This window comes from Leucoraja erinacea, chromosome 32 (assembly GCF_028641065.1).
Source record: "Leucoraja erinacea ecotype New England chromosome 32, Leri_hhj_1, whole genome shotgun sequence".
NCBI classification, from domain to species: Eukaryota; Metazoa; Chordata; class Chondrichthyes; order Rajiformes; family Rajidae; genus Leucoraja; species Leucoraja erinaceus.
The window spans coordinates 6,506,404-6,518,840 of NC_073408.1; the positions used below are offsets into that span (position 1 = coordinate 6,506,404).

The 12,437-nt window shown below is 43.5% G+C and overlaps 1 non-coding gene across 1 annotated transcript; it reads left to right on the top strand.

The window, feature by feature from the left end:
* Nucleotides 1-2,758: 2,758 nt before the first annotated feature.
* On the top strand, nt 2,759-2,917 carry LOC129712490 (U1 spliceosomal RNA). The gene has a single exon (XR_008726069.1). It is a non-coding gene; the product is annotated as a U1 spliceosomal RNA (small nuclear RNA).
* Nucleotides 2,918-12,437: the final 9,520 nt, after the last annotated feature.

Below are 12,437 nucleotides of genomic sequence, written 5' to 3' on the forward strand. Positions count from 1 at the left end.
AAAGGTGAAACTGACCGGAAAGGGGCCAACGAGATTAGCACACTCAGGATAATTGATGAATGGGAGATTGGAAATTCAAGCATGGGTAGCAGAATTCCAAGTGGCATCTCTATTGATAATAGTAGGGAGTTCATACAGGAGAGTCTGAAGAAGGGTCTCGACCCGAAACGTCACCCATTCCTTCTCTCCAGAGATGCTGCCCACTGTCCCGCTGAGTTACTCCAGCTCTTTGTGTCTATCTTCAGCCAGGAGAGGGTTGGAGCCGTGTGTTTTATCCCATGGGGGTATCGCTGTTAAAGTTCTTCAAAATGCTGATATGCTAAAATCTTTGAGGAGATCCATGCGCGGCCTGTCATCTCCGATACAGAACAACAGCCAGTTGTAAGCTTACAGCTCAGCTTAAGAGGGAGCATTTAATATATTTGTTGTAAAAGAAAATTGAACAGACACCCGCTGTTTCTAATGAGATCTGACCCCAATTTCCCTTCCCGGGGAACTGGTCTCTCTCTCTCTCTTCTCTGGGAGATGCATTGGTTTGATGAGGCAGAATGTTTCAAATTGTTTTGCTTCTGTGAAACTTTTAATGATGGATAAACTCAACTGAAGCCTGTTTCTGAAAAATAACAGGCAGCTTGAAAGACAGCGGTAATCTGTGTCTGCTCGGTGCCAATATTCCGACTCCCTCGTTCAATGCCCTAAGTTCAAAAGCTGGGGGAGTGCTTGCCGGGAATTTTAGGAATGCCGCAAAGTGTAGATGAAAGCAAGAATCTATCATTGCCTTTAAAAAGGACTGATTCGGTCTCTGCTGCAATTTGATGGAATTTGATGCACCAGCTATCTGCTGCGGGGAGAAGATAAATGCAGTACATGCTAAAGAAAATCAGAACAGCACCATTCTCTTGACCGATGGAATGATTCAAAGCATACGGAACGCCGCAAGTGCAGATAAACGTTTCGCTGCATCATCAAAGAATGCGGCCAAAATTGACTGAGTGCACAGTGTGCTGGCACTGGTACGAGGGAGGGAGGAACAGGCTTGTGCAGAATAATGGCGTGGGAGTTTACTGAGGATTAGTCAATTGGAAAGTCAGCATTTTGTTCAACTTTAGTCCCGTATTATCTGGGGGTGGATCTATCCCAATGATTCATTGCGTAAGTGGATCGATTTAGGTTGACTCGAACTTAGAACAATACTGCACGGTATCGGGCCCTTCGGCCCACAAAAGATAGTCTGAGGCTCTCCAATGATTTGCTAAAACCCCTCATCTTCTTTGTATCAGGGCAGGAATCGTCACTGGTCAATGTGGGCTCAGATGCTGCGTGGGTCACCCTGGCAGGGTAATGTTGAGGACCTCAGCAAAAGGATATTTTTAAGGCAGAGATAGATATAGTCTTGATTAGCACGGGTGTTGGGGAGAGGTTATGGGGAGAAGGCAGGAGAATTGGGTTAGGAGGGAGTGATAGATCAGCCATGATTAAATGGCAGGGTAGACTTGATGGGCAGAATGGCCTGATTCTACTTCTATCACTTAGGAATTTATGAAAAGAAAGCCCCACTGGTGGTTGCCATAACAAATTGGCTTTCCCATATCTTTTTCTCAATCTAAGACCCACAGTGTGTGAGCGTTCATGCGTTTGGGATCTAGTCCAGTTTAAATGTCTGAACTTGGCAATCAGAAGCCCCACCAGAGCCAGGAAGGTTCAGCCCGAAAGGTTCAGCCCAAGGGCTTGGATTAAACGCTAAGCCATTCTTTAAGCATGTTATCAGCCTTATCACCTGGCATTAGCAACACGTTTCCCAATGCCTCTTCACTTGATGTAATTGTATTTAAGTAATGTCACATGCTTCCAAAATTCCATCAGAGCATCTTGGTTGAGTCTATCATCACATTTCCCTCAGCCACTTGGGTGCCATCTTGGGATCCTGGAGAATGCTGACATAGTGGAATGAGCCTGCATCAGAGATGCCACAGGCAAGCTGATCTACTCAGTAGAGTAGGGGAGAACTTCCTTTAGAAGTTATAAGGTTTAGGTTTTCTAAATCCATAAGTTCTAGGAGCAGAATTAGGACATTTGGCCCATCAAGTCTACTCCGCCATTCAATCATGGCTGATCTATCTTCCCTTCTCAACCTCATTCTCTTGCCTTCACTCCGTATCCAGCGCTTTTGCGCTTTGCTCGTGATTCCAGCATCCGCAGTTCCTTGTGTCTCCAATTAAAAGGCAAACTGCTTTGTACGTAGGTATCAAGAGGTAGCTATAACAACGACTCGGGCTCAACCCTGCGTATGTTTCTTATTCATTTTATTAGACTTGTCTGCTTGTATTAAAGATGAGTTTTGTCGATACTTCCTGTGATGTCACTCCATTTCAACACTAAGGTTTCTTGGTAAAATACATGGCATCTAAGTCTAATTTTTCTGTCCCTATCATACGTACACCATGAGCCAAAATAGCTGTAAGGGCTTATTGTTGTTAAGATTACATCATTTTCCATAAGATGCTGTCAGGGAAATGTTCATAATTCTGTGATGTTACCCAACCCATAACTTGCAAAGTAGCTAACTTTATTCTGTAACACATCCTACATAAGCTGCAGGAAATTACACTTGAGCTGATGATCATAATATTCAACAGTTCCATAGTTATTACGAAATAATATGTTACAAATTATTAAATACAGTCTGAAAAATATTGAAGTTGTAAATCTCTTGAAGCCGCTGATTCCAACTGCAAAAAAAAAATCATTTCTGATTAGCAAACTAACAGCTGGCATGGGAAAGACCCTGATCGAAAAGGGGGCTCACCCGGAACAAGGCCATTCCCTGCGCTTTGGGTGTGCTGACACATACGATGTCCCCAAATGTGGTATACTCGACTGCACAATTTGTGGTAGTGCGGGGGACTGCGTTCACGAAAGGGCAGCATAGTGTCGCAACAGTAGTTGCTGCTTCACAGCGCCAGACAAACCCGGTTCGATCCTGACTACGGGTGCTGTCTGTACGGAGTTTGTAAATTCTCCCTGTGACCGTGTGGGTTTTCACCGGGGTTAATGTGTGAGGTGATTGCAGGTCGGCGTGGACTTGGTGGGCCGAGGGGCCCGTTTCCACACTGTATCTCTAAATTAAACTAAACGTGGCTAAGTTAAGCTAAGTACCCGGAGGTTCAGTATCAATTTTAAACATGAAGTTGATGAATTTGTGCTAACCAAGCATATTAAATAACATGTTTTTAAGAAGAAACTGCAGATGCTGGACAATCGAAGATACACAAAAATGCTGTAGAAACTCAGCGGGTGCAGCAGCATCTATGGAGCGAAGGAAATAGGCAAAGTTTCGGGCCGAAACCCTTCTTTAGACTCAATAATATTAAATAACATAAGGATGCAGCAGATACATGAACAAGTTCCAGATCAGCCATAATCTCGGAATAAAAAAGACACAAAGTGCTGGAGTAACTCAGCGGGTCAGGCAGCATCTCTGGAGAACATGGGTAGGTGACGGTTCAGAAACATCTGAAAAGTCACATATCCAGAAATGCTGCCTGACCCGCTGAGTTACTTCAGCACTTTGTGGCTTTTTTTGGGGAAACCAGCATTTGATGCTTCTTGTATCGACATCATCTCTGAATGTTGGATAAATGTTAGGGAAGTAAATGGGCAAACTTTGTTTGTATTCGACATCACTGATATTATAATAGAAAAAATATGTGTTATTTACTGTCTTTAAGTACTAGATTACCAGACTGTTACAAGGATAGGCTAAAGTGGCTTGTTTTCCTTTTGACTGTCTTGCCTGAATTACATTTGAAATCTGGGAGAGATAGGCCCAATGAGCTGGAGCCCAGTTCAAAATCGATTAAATCCTGAAACACAGATTGTTGCAAATCGCAAAGCCTCTGATTTATCTCATGTTTTCCAATCAAGTCTTTAATAGTTGAAGCTGCAATTTCCCAAGAGATGACAAAACAATTTCCTCCAGCTTACCATAAACACTTTACAAGGAAAGTGTTTTGGCAACATCGAAACACTGGCTGAGAACTGAATCCAACCAAAAAAAGCCATAAGGCAATGGAAGAAAGAGAGACTTTCTATTGAAGGCTGAAGATTGCTGATTCCTTGGGACTGTGTTTTCCAGGAATTATCTTGTAAATCTTGACTTTCAAACAGAGTCATTTCAAATTCTAAACGTCTGAGCACGTGCTTATATAATGACTATGGCTTTATTATTACATAGACCTTAGAACAATACAAGTAGATATAAAATGCTGGAGTAACTCAGCAGGACAGGCAGCATCTCTGGAGGAAAGGAATGGGTGACGTTTCGGGCCGAGACCCTTCAGTCAGGAGAGTGGGCGGGACAGAGATAAAATGTAGTCGGAGAGTAAGACTGGTGGGAGAACTGCGAAGGGGGAGGGGATGGAGAGAGAAGGAAAGCAAGGGCTATTTGAAGTCAGAGAAGTCAATGTTCGTACCGCTGGGGTGTAAGCTACCCAAGCGAAATATGAGGTGTTGTTCCTCCAATTTGTGCTGGGCCTCACTCTGACAATGGAGGAGGCCCAGGACAGAAAGATCAGATTCGGAATGGGAGGGGGACACACACTCATCTCCCTGCTATCTTCAGGTAGAAGGTACAGGAGCCTGAAGACTGCAACAACCAGGTTCAGGAATAGCTACTTCCCCACAGCCATGAGGCTATTAAACCTGGCTCGGACAAAACTCTGATTATTAATAACCACTTTCTGTTATTTGCACTTTACCAGTTTATTTATTCATGTGTGTATATATTTATATCATGGTATATGGATACATTTATCTGTTTTGTAGTAAATGCCTACTATTTTTTTCTGTGTGCTTAAGCAAAGCAAGAATTTCATTGTCCTATACAGGGACACATGACAATAAACTCACTTGAACTTGAACTTGAGTTAAAGTGCTGAGCCACCGGGAGATCAGGTAGGTTAGGAATAGTCCTTCAGCCCACAATACCCGTGTCGAACATGACGTCAGGTTAAACTAACCTTCTTTCATTCCCTGTATATCCATGTGCCTATCTAAGATGCATTTAAGTGTCACTACTGTATCTGCTAGTTGAACTTGAACTAATTTATGTATAATTTGTATATGTGTCTGAGTCTATGTACTCTGGTGCTGCAGCAAGCAAGATTATTCATTGGAGCTGTACGTCACCCTATGACAATAAACTTGACTGATGGAGTTTTACTGTCTCAACAGAATTCTCTGCAGTAAAGGATCCTACAGTGATAGAGTCAGAGAGTCAACGAACTGAACAACACAGAAACAGGCACTTCAGACCACCTTACCCTTGCTCCCATTTGCCTACGTTTGCCCATAGCCCTCAAAACTAGGGTTGCCTACTATCCCGTATTAGCCGGGACATCCCGTATATTAGTCTAAATTGGTTTGTCCCATACGGGACTGCCCTGGTCCCATATTTGATTGCTACTACTCAGGTCGAGGGGACTGTCGGGTCGGAACGCCGCATCCTGCCCCGCCTCACCGGTCCCGACGTAGTGCAGCCCAGCAGCGCCTCGCCCGTGGCCCCGTTGGTTGGCAGCTAGGACCAAAACTCATCAGCTGGCCCACCGGCTGGGCTTTGTGTGTGCAGTCCAGCACCTGGACCAACTCATCATTCACCCAGCCACGGCCGAGTCGGTCAACGAATTGCCGTCGGGAATTTGTCCCTTATTTTGACCTTTTGTCCCTTATTTGGGAGTGAGAAAGTTGGCAACCCTTTCTATCATATTATCGGTCCATATAAAGGGACATATATATGATATGTCTGTTTAAAGTTGTTACTGTCTCCGCTTTTATAGCTTCCTCTGGCAGCTATTGAAGACATTCTCTCCTGTCATGGACAATATCCATCCCTGGAGCATAGGGTAGAGTTGCTGCATTACAGCACTTACAGCGTTCAGGGTCCTGGGTTCGATCCTGGCTATGGGTGCTGGTCTGTACGAAGATTGTACCTTCTCCCCATGACCACATGAGTTTTCTCCGAGATCCTCGGTTTCCTCCCACACTCCAAAGACGTACAGGTTAGTAGGGTAATTGGCTTGGCGTAAGTGTAAATTGTCCCTAGTGTGTGTTGGATAATGTTAATAGGTGTGGATCGATGGTCGGTGCAGACTCGGTGGGCCAAAGGGCCTGTATCCAAGCTGTACCTCCAAACTAAATTAAACTAATAGACATATCAGAAGCAAACTGTGGATTATTATCATGGTTGTTTAAACTGTGTATGTTTGTTCAATCATAACTCTGTCTTCATTTTGAAAGTACATGACTGGCTGTAGACTGTTGTGGAACATTGTGAAAGGTTCTATGTGAATGCAAGCTGTCTTTTCCACATATGAATGTGCTGACTTTTATTCCTGACCATTACTGGAATCCCTGACACATGGAATTGGCTCATCGTCTCCATCCCAGTGTGTGCACAGGTTTGAAAGTTCCAAGTAAACTCACCCAAGATCATATTTTTCCCCAAAAAATGAGTAACTGTTCACACGAAAATGGAAACCCAAATATGTAATTCTTTTTCTGCTTGGACTCAGATGAACTGCTTAAAAATAAATCAGCGTGGTCTTTGATCCTGGTCTTCACAAATATATCAAGATGAATATTAAACCACATATGTTTATGAGGGATAGGGTGAAGTCGGGCAGGCTTGGACTTTATTTCTTGGAGCGCAGGAGGCTACGAGGTGATCTTCATAAAGGTGTATAGATTCATGAATACATAGAATGAAGGCACACAGTCTGTTTCCAAGGCTAGCGGAATGAAGAAACAAGAGGGCATAGGTTTTAGGTGAAAGGGGAAAAATGTAATGGGAACCTGAGGGGCATCCTTTTTTCACACAGAGGGTGATAGGTGTAGAAACATAGAAAATAGGTGCATGAGTAGGTCATTCGGCCCTTCGAGCCTGCACCGCCATTCAATATGATGATGGCTGATCATCCAACTCAGTATCCTGCACCTGCCTTCTCTCCATACCCCCTGATCCTTTTAGCCACAAGGGCCACACCTAACTCCCTCTTAAATATAGCCAATGAACTGGCCTCAACTACTTCCTGTGGCAGAGAATTCCACAGATTCACCGCTCACTGTGTGAGAAAAAAAAAATTCTCATCTCGGTCCTAAATGACTTCCCCCTTATCCTTAAACTGTGACCCCTTGTCCTGGACTTCCCCCAACATCGAGAACAATCTTCCTGCATCTAGCCTGTCCAACCCCTTAAGAATTTTGTACGTTTTGTAATTTTGTATAAGGAACGAGCTGTCAGAGGATGAATTTGGAGGTATTTGGACAGGTTCTTGGATAGGAAAGGTTTAGAGCGAAATTGGGAAAACATGGACAAATAGGAATAGCTTGGATGGGGCTTCAGACTGCTTTGAATTTTCCAAGTGTGGTCAAGCAAAGAGCATATGAAATTATTATAAGACATCCCTGCTTCTGAACTTAAATCTTCCTGCAATAAAGGCCAACTCTTGGTTGTTAAACCAATATATTTGTTTTCAGTAACTGATGTACTTGGACACCCAGAACCCTCTGTACATCAACACATTGGCATAGGTTTATTATTGCTATATGTAACAAGATATAAGGAAACACTTTGTTTTGCGAGCTATTCGGGAAAATCATGCCGTGTGTGAGTTCATCAGATAGTGCAAAAGAGAAAAATAAACACAGTGCTCAATATAGCGAGGGAAGGAACTGCAGATGCTAGTTTAAACTGAAGATAGACACAAAGTGCTGGAGTAACTCAGCGGGGCAGGCAGCATCTCTGGAGAGAAGGAATGGGTGATGTCTCAGGTCGAGACCTTTCTTCAGATTCTGAAGAAGGGTCACGACCCAAAACATCACCCATTCCTTCTCTCCAGAGATGCTGCCCGTCTCACTCAATATAGTGAGAGTCACAGGTACAGAGAAAGTGCAAGGTCTTCAACAAGGTAAATTAGAAGATTGGCAACTCATCCTTAACTGATGAGAGGTCTGTTCAAGAGTCTGATAATAGTGGAGAAGAACTTGTTCCTGAATCTGGTGGAGGGCGCTTTAAAGCTTTTACATCTTCTGCCCGATGGGAGAGGGGAGAAGAGGGAATGACTAGGTTCAAGATTCAAGATTCAATTTAAATGTCACATGTACCAATTAAGGTACAGTGAAATTTAAGTGACCATACAGCCATATTGAGTAAAAAGCAAAATACACACAGCACATAAAATAAAGTTTAACATAAGCATCCACCACAGTGGAATCCACATTCCTCACTGTGATGGAAGGCAATAAAGTTCAGTCACCATCCTCCTTTGTTCAGCCGTGGTCGGGGCCTTTGAACGGGGCCGTTGCCGATGGTCCTCTGTTCAAGCCCTCTCGTCGGGGTGATCGAAACTCCGGCGTCGGGATGGATAGGAACACCGCGCGGCATGGAGCTGAGTGCTGCTTGGTATTGGCTGCTTTCTTGAGGTACTATGAAGTGTAGAAGGAGTTGATGAGTGGGGATGTGGGATAGACTAGGATGCATGCACGACTCCATGCAATTTCCTGCGGACTTTCACCCTTCCCTCATTGAGGACATTGTGCTTTGTCTCAGGAACTGGTGCACTACAATGCTGAGAAATATATTCTGCTCTCTTTATCTTCCCCTTTGTTCTACCTATTGTACTTGAGTTTGAACTGATTTTTTTTTAACGTGTTGTATCTCTGATCCGTTTGTTTAGCGCGGAAAGCAGAGTTTCTCACTGGACGTTGGTACATATGATAATAATAAACCTAAACAATAAACAAAAATAAACAATAAACAGAAACTGTGCAAAAATAACAAGACATTAGTGCAAAACCCTAATTAGAGAAAAAAAGCAAGTCCATGGTAGTGCAAGAGGTGGGCTCCAGTGTACCGTCATGGAGAGTTCTAGCCCCGTCCCACGGTACAAGTTAATTCCAAGCGTTCTCCCGAGTTTGCCCTGATTCGAACTCGGAGATTTACGGTAATGGCCACTCGTCGGTACTCGGGGCTCTCGTGGACATTTTTCATCATGTTGAAAAATCTTCACGAGTCTTCCCGTGCTTACCTGCCGTTAGCGAGTCTTCCCGAGTACCTGCCGTTAGCGTTACGAGACGTCCCCGAGCTCCGACGTACTCGCTACGTTCATTCTCCGTGCTTACCACGAGTTTGATTTTTTTTTAAACTCGGGAGAGCTCTTGGAATGAACTCGTACCGTGGGACAGGGCCATTAAGCTGTTATGTCAGTCTAGACGTCTGTGCTGCCGAAGTCTCTGTGTGGGATTTGAACCCACAACCTTTTGACTGAGAGTGATACACGCTGCCACTGAGACACACCTACCCCGTGTGTCAGAGTGGGAGCGCGGCAGAAGGAGCTGGTTGTTTTTCTGGTTGTATATCTCAGCTGAGTGATGGATAGCAGAGAGTCTAAACACGGCACCAATTTGACTGGAATGGGGTGGGGAACAAAGTACTTTATGAAGGCTCCCAGGGGAAGGATTTCAAAACCTCAGCGTTTTGTGGACACAGTTGGGACATATTACTCAGCTATCCCCATAAATACCAGATGAGTGGGACAGAATGAAAACTTCAAGAAAGTCTCCCTAGATTTGCTGAACTTGTGGATTTGGTTAATGTCGATGGTGTTCCAGTCTGGTTTAAAGAGTGCCAAGTGAATATTACACTGTATTCTCAGCTTTTCATGGATCCTGGTATTTTTTGAATAATATAGGATCATTATGTCAGTTTAAGATAATAATTTATTTCCTGCTAGCCTGACTAAATGCATTTTGTTCCAAAAGCAACACTGAGAGACATGTATCTTTTTAAACAAATAAACTTAATTTTTTTTTTCAAAGGAAAAACATGTCTGCTTTGTGCAAAACATTTTGGATCATTCCCTTCCATGCCTGCGCAACAAAATAGCAGGGTCATAAGGAACCAGTGCAAAACACAAAGTGCTGGAGGAACTCAGCTGGTCAGGCAGCATCTGTGGAGGGAATGGGCAGGCGACGTTTTGGGTCGGGGACCCTTCATCAGAGTTTTCTGTCCAGTTCCCTCCACAGATACTGTCTGATCTGCTGAGTTCCTCCAGCACTCAACCTTCCTGCATTTGCAGATCCTTGTGTCTCCATAAGTAACTAGGAACACTATGAGAGGAGTAGATATACAGTGATTGCACAGAATCTTTAACCCAGAGTACTGGAATCAAGAAATAGAGGACAGAGGTTTAGGGTGAGAGGGGAAGATTTAACAGGAACCTTAGGAGCAACTTTTTTTACACAAAGTGTGGAATGTATATGGAATAAGCTGCCAGAGGATGTTGAGGGAGATACTATCATGATGTTTAAGAAAGCATTTGGACAGGTACATGGATAGGATAGGTTTAGAGAGATATAGGGGAAACACAGGCAGGTGGGACTAGCGGAGATGGGCATGTTGGTTGGCATGGGAAAGTTGGGCTGAAGGGCCTGTTTCCATGCTGTATGACAAATGAAAAATCACTGGCATTTACTCACTTTCTTTGAGACTCTCATGTAGAGCTTGTCTCCCTATTCCAGGGCTTGTATGTGTCTCGCTTGGGTCTAGTATCAAACAGAAAGATCTCCATCCTCCATAGGTCAGTTTGGAATAGCCACGGTCAGGATGATTAATTTTGTCTCAGAGTAAATCTCACTGCAGAGGGACCGCAAATCACTTCACAATCAATGGAATAGTTTGGTTTAGTTTATAGATGCAGCATGAAAACAAGCTCTTTGGCCCACTGAGTCCATGCTGACCAGCGATCCCCATACAGGAGCACTATCCTATGCACAAGCGACAATTTACAATGTTAACCAAATCCAATTAACCTAAAGACCTGTACATCTTTGGAATGTGGGAGGAAACTGGAAATTTGTCTATTGTCACCCAGAGAACACCTACATGGTAACTGGGAGAATGTGCAAACTCCGCACAGACATCAGCCGTAGTCAGGATCGAACCCGGGCCTCTGGCGCTGTAAGGAAGCAACTCTACCGCTGCACCACTGGTTGTTTTGGCATTATATGGACCAAAGAGTCTGTTTGCGTGCTGTAAGAGTCTATGAATCATGTTCCAAGTCAAATCAAATGCCTGAGTCCAAGTCAGTGAACATTGCTGGAGTGGAGCTACCAGCTAACTCTGGGGGAAGTGTTATCTAATGCATTCCAGGTTCCGATCAGGTCTTCGTGTAATCTGCTGGCATTGAAGCTCTGTAGGGAAAGAGCAAAATGGTTGGACTAACTTGGTTCCCCTTACATGGAATCACTGCACACTCTGTGGGTCAAACGGGCAATAATTTGTGATCTCAGTTCCCATGTGTTCTGTTCCATATTGGGTGTCAGAATTTGACCAGATTTTAATGCCATCTTTTATTATCACCCTGCTGTCCGTGGGAACTTGTAGTGTGCAAATTCTCTGGCACTTTTCCCTTACATAAATGCAACGTTTACATTGCATAAGGGCTGCAGAGACACAGAAGACTTTCTTTTTGTCATGTAGGTTCTGGTGAGGGTGATTCATGGATATAAGGTTTCAAATTATATATAATTTTTAAAAACATATACAATAATTTTTCTTTACAGAAAAAAAAGACGGAGAGGAGGGATGATTCAGGCCTGAGAAATGCCAAATGGAATAACTCGTTTTCCTTAAAAGAACGGCTATGTGCTGTTGACTCCCAAAATTATGGCATAGAGGTCAACCTCGTTCAAAATGGAGTTTGCTAATCTTCGATTAAAATGGGATGAAAAATTTATAAGATTGGGGATATATGTAAATAGTCACAAAGACTAGGACCCTAAAATTCCTTGGATTAGAGTAACATGGATTATTGGGTCAATGAGACGTCCTTGATTTCTATTACATTAACAATGCTTAGGAAGGAACACCGATGCTGGTTTAAACCGAAGATAGACACAAAATGCTGGAGTAACTCAGCGGGACAGGCAGCATCTCTTCATTGAAGGGATGGGTGAATTTCGGGTTGAGACCTTTCTGACTTTGAGTCTGAAGAAGGGTCTCGACCCGAAACATCTCCCATTCCTTCTATCGTGAGATGCTGCCTGTCCCACTGAGTTACTCCAGCATTTTGTGTCTATCCAATGTTAATGCTTCGGTACACTTGGACAGAGCTTTTATCGTAGTTTAATTTTTATCTTTCTCTTCAGTATTTTTAGCTCCCTCAAGCACTGCAGAATTTGGGCAGTGTCCACGTGAGGTGGTGTTTGAAGGACAATGAGAATGTAATTGGAGCTTTAGCAGGTTTTGATCTGAAAAGAGAATTATCTGAAAGATTTTACACTGTTGTTAGAAGGGATATCAGTCAGCGATTACAATCCCCATTGCTAAAGGCTTAAACAGTTTAGACACGGTGGTGTTCGGAAGAATAAAGCTTCAAAAG